Source organism: Rutidosis leptorrhynchoides, chromosome 10, assembly GCF_046630445.1.
Source record: "Rutidosis leptorrhynchoides isolate AG116_Rl617_1_P2 chromosome 10, CSIRO_AGI_Rlap_v1, whole genome shotgun sequence".
NCBI classification, from domain to species: Eukaryota; Viridiplantae; Streptophyta; class Magnoliopsida; order Asterales; family Asteraceae; genus Rutidosis; species Rutidosis leptorrhynchoides.
Genome location: NC_092342.1, coordinates 45536723 through 45541910, shown reverse-complemented (window position 1 = coordinate 45541910; position 5188 = coordinate 45536723). Strand labels below are relative to the sequence as shown.

General features: G+C 31.6%; 1 non-coding gene across 1 annotated transcript; it reads right to left on the bottom strand.

Moving 5' to 3' along the window:
• Positions 1 to 1672: 1672 nt before the first annotated feature.
• On the bottom strand, positions 1673 to 1779 carry LOC139874071 (small nucleolar RNA R71). The gene has a single exon (XR_011767773.1). It is a non-coding gene; the product is annotated as a small nucleolar RNA R71 (small nucleolar RNA).
• Positions 1780 to 5188: the final 3409 nt, after the last annotated feature.

Genomic DNA, 5188 nt, shown 5'->3' with positions numbered 1-5188 from the left:
AAAAGTCGTATTTATTAAATACTTCAGGGGTATATTATGTAACTTATAATTAATAATTTCTATAATGTCGCTTTCATGTGAATAGTAAATTAATTAATTTCTTTTCATTTACTATTCATGAATAGTAAATGAGTTAAAAAAAAAAGTTTTGAAAAAAAATAATAATTATAAAAAAAAGTATTAATTTGTAAAAAAAATCATTTTAAAAAAAAAAAAAAAAAATTGTAAAAAAAAAAACGTTTTTTTTTAGAAAAAAAAATTCGTTTTTAAAAAAAAACGTAAAAAAAAAAAAAAAAAAACTTAAAAAAAAACAAAAACGTAAAAAAAAAACAAAAACGTAAAAAAAAAAAAAAAAAAAAAAAACGTAAAAAAAAATATATATTTTTTAAGATTTTGTCTATAAAAAAAAATTGTTTTTTTTTAGTTTTATTACCTTTAGATTTTTAGATTATAGTCGTAACTTTTAGTATTAAGTTTATTTTTGGCGTAGTTATTTTTTTTATTTCTAGATTTTTAGGCTTTGCCGTAAAATCCCTTAAGTGCTTATTCCTTAGATTAAGTTTTAGGTGCTTTAGAATTTTACGACGCCGTATTTCGCACTACTTTCTTATTTTTATTTTTCGACGCCTATTTTTCGACCTTTTTATTTTTCGACCTTTTTCGACGCGCAATCTTTTTCTTTCTTATTTCTCGCCATTCTAGTTTTTAGGACTTAGATTTTTTTCTACTTCTTCTCTAAATTTCTTAAAATTACGAAAATTTATTTTAAGTGGTTAAATTGATAGACATCAAAATTTTCTGGTTCGTAGTAATAGTTGGATTTGTACGTGGACCGGGTTATTGGAGCCAAACAGTACTCAATTATATTGAGACCAAACGAATCCTGCCCCTCTGCTGCATCTTTTGGCTATTCGAAACGTGGGCAAAATCAGAAAAGTCTATTGATTGGACAACTTATATAAGTTTTTCTTATTTTTATAACTAATAGGATATTCTGTGAATGCACCGAGCAAAACGTTCACCACCTTTCATACGTTCACCACCTGTAACTCGATCAAGACATCTAGCAAATATTGTCGCCGTTGATTTTTCTTTAGAATCGTCATCTAGTCGAACAAGAACTCCAACTCAAATTTCCGATAATCCATCTTTTGAACCCGACTTCACAATTAAGAACCCGGAGGATATTCAAGGACAATTCAGAGATCCTGAACCACTAATTATTCCTCCTGAGCCACAAACCATTAAATCAGAATCCTCTAGTGATTCGTATTCAACAAATTCAATTATGGAAGTAACGGAACCTCTAAGTATGGAACATCGAATGAGAGCCACATGCACGGGCCAAGGTCACGCCATTATTAAGCCAGAAGTTAATGCGCCAGATTATGAAATCAAAGGACAAATTCTACACATGGTAACTAACCAATGCCAATTCAGTGGTGCACCGAATGAAGATCCTAACGAACACCTTCGTACGTTTAAAAGAATTTGTACACTATTCAAAATCCGAGAAGCGGAAGATGAGCAGATCTATCTCATGTTGTTTCCCTGGACTTTAAAGGGAGAAGCCAAAGATTGGTTAGAATCGTTACCTGAAGGGGCGATTGACACATGGGATGTTTTAGTTGAAAAATTTCTTAAACAATTCTTTCCGGCATCCAAAGCCGTGAGACTTCAAGGAGAAATTGTTACGTTCGCGCAAAAGCCAAATGAAACATTATATGAGGCATGGACAAGATTCGGAAGGATGTTGAGAGGATGTCCTCAACACAGTTTAGACACTTATCAAATAGTACAAATATTCTACCAAGGTGTCAACGTTGCTACACGGAAAGACATCGACATAACAGCTGGTGGTTCCATTATGAAGAAAACCGCAACTGAAGCTTACAAAATTATTGATAACACAGCCTCCCACTCTCATGAGTGGCATCAAGAAAAAGATATTTTTCGTTCATCTAAAGTGGCTAGAGCCGATTCTAGCCATGACTTTGATTCCGCTTCAGCAAAAATAGATGCTTTCGAAAGACGAATGAAAAAGATGAATAAAGATATTCACGCAATACGAATCAGTTGTGAGCTATGCAGTGGACCACACTTATTGAAAGATTGTCACATTGAACCAACATTGGAACAACGAGAGAATGTTTCCTATATGAACCAAAGGCCTGGAAATAATTATCAAAATAATTATCAACCGCCAAAGCTAAACTTCAATCGAAATCAAAACATTCTTTACAATCCAAAAGGACCCGAAAATAACTGGTATAACCAACAAGGTCCGAATAACCAACCAACTCAAAACAACACTTTCAATCAACAAAGACCTGGCTTATATAAACCACAACAACAAATCGAAGAGAAAAAGTCAAATATAGAAGACGTGGTATTCAAGCTAGTTGAATCTCAAACACAATTTATTGAAACTCAAACCCAAACGAACAAGAGATTTGATCAGTCATTAAGAACTCAACAAGCTTCCATTTTGAATCTAGAAAAACACGTAGTGAAAGGATCCGAAACTAATCATCCGGACATCGTCCATATAGATTAAAAACGAATTACAATAGTTGATAACATCGCGAGGTACTTGACCTCTATATGATACATTTTACAAACGTTGCATTTATTTCTTAAAGGCAATCTATTATTACATCGAGAGTTGACATATTAGCCTAACATTTTATAACAACCAAATGATCTAATCTGCCATTTTCATAACAATAGTCTTTAATGAACTTCAATGACTCGAATGCAACGTCCTTGTATCATAGCTTAAATGGTCCCAAGTAGTATCCTTAACATGAGCTAATGCACAGCGGAAGACTTAATTCGTACCTGAGAATAACATGCTTTAAAACGTCAACATAAAGTTGGTGAGATATATAGGTTTGATGCTAGCAGCGTTATAACAATGGACCACAAGATTTCGTATATAATCATTTCAATAAAAATATTCTAAGTGGTTGAGCACTTGGTAACCATACTTAACATTTAATCACGTCGCATATTCCCTTTAATATGAAATCTTACTACACCGTACCAAGGTGTAGTCGCAAAACGAAGTACTGTGCAACCGTTGAATACTGGTCGTCCAGTCCGGTTGGGGTTGTCAGGCCCGATAGATCTATCAACAGGATTCGCGTTTACAATACCGCTGTAAATAACAGTTACCAAGCTACAGGGAAGTATGCCAGTGGTACAACTCAACGTAGAATATATTTTTCAGTTACTTGTGTCCATAACGTAAAACATAAAATACATGTATTCTCATCCCGAAATATTTAGAGTTTAAAAGTGGGACTATATACTCACTGTTGTCTCGAAGATATATATATTTTTGACTTGGTCTTCCGGTTGATATCACGAACCTATCCATATATAATATATCAATATATTTTCATTTTAAACAAACATCTCGTATATATATTTATAATACTTTTAATACTTTGAATAATTCCTTAGTCCGTAGTTAGCGTTTCGATGTTAGTAATTCAATTTTAATGGTTCATTCTTAGATGTTTAATATACCCGCAATAAATAAACCCCCAACGAAATAAATAAAACTCCCATAAAACCCCATCGTATATGTGTTGGTCGAGATTAATCTTGACCCATGGTACCGGTGTTGTCAAATGACGTGTTGCGTACATAAAGTACCGGTGTTGTCAAATGACGTGTTGCGTACAATCATGGGATCTTATGATTAATCTTCTCGTGTTGTTTACGGGTGATCCTGAACCATATGAAATTGAATTATGAGTACATATATATAAAATATCATGTTATCTTAGAAATATGTGATTTATATCTTTTTTTCCAATTGATCCCGTAGTTGAAATGATCTAGGATAACCAATTTTGTTTCGGTCATAGTTTCTTCGTTACAAGTCCGTTTTCGTTGATTCAAATTGCCATCTTCTTGGATCGAGTTCTTCTTTAAGACTATGAACTGTAAATACCTTGGTTTGTATTCAAAATCATACGGCATAAGTGAAACATTAGTGAAACATATGAAGTTAAACATTTTGTTACAAAAAAAAAAATCATTAAATGACCATTTTTCTAAAAATACTTATACTTTGAAAAACCAAGTTTTACCTTATTAAATTAGCATATATTTAAGTTATATTACAGGTCTTGAAGTATTTTAAAAGTTAAGTTAGAAGGATCTATTTAGTTTGCAAACAAGTTTGAAAACATTCAAACTATGTTCTTGTTGTTAAACTTTTGTACCACAAAATAAGATAGCTATATATATATGAATCGAACAAGGTTATGAACATAGATTCTACCTCAAGTTCCTTGGATAAGTTTGCTGTAAAAGAGGAGTAAGAAGCTAGAATCAAAAGGGTGATAGAAGTGGATGAAAGATTGGAAGTAAGTTGGTGTTCTTGGAAGGTTTTCTTGAAGTGTTTTTGTATGGTTTTCTTATGGTGTTTATGTAAGGTTTTTGAAGCTAGATCTTCTTAGAACTTTACTGAATTGTTGAAGGTGTTTAAGGGTTATAAGTGTGTGTGTTTTAGCTAGGAGATTGAAGTAGTAAATGAATCAAAATGATGATACATATATACTCCTAAAAATGTGATCTTTAAGGATAACATGACAAAATTTTAGTTTGTAATCTTATGTATTTGTCAAACAATAATACAAAAGCAATTACCTTATACCTAGGGTAGTAACAAGGGCTGTTTAGGTGGTGATTTGATGTGTATATACCAATAGTAAATACGTATAGAAGCTAGGTATGATACGAGTACAAATACTCTAGATATACGTATAGAAATTTTGTGAAAAATGGAATGAGGATTCAAATATAGATATCTTTTGTGAATACACTTATATGATTTTATGTATTTAAGTCTTAAAAGTGAGTAAATACATTACTTATACGATATATGTATAAACATTATAAGTCTTAAGTATTTATGTCAAATAACGTTACGTATAGTTATCGTTTTGAAAACTTAAGTTAGTAGTTTCAAAATATACTTATAACTTATAGTTTTTGATACAAAATAAGATATTAAAACATTCATTAATCATGTTAAATATGTATATATACATATATATACGCAAACGTATAATTATCATATATTGTATAGTTCGTGATATCGTCGGTCAAACTAGACGGTCAAACGTTGTGTAAAACTCTTTTCGGAAATATAAATCTCGACAATTTGGAT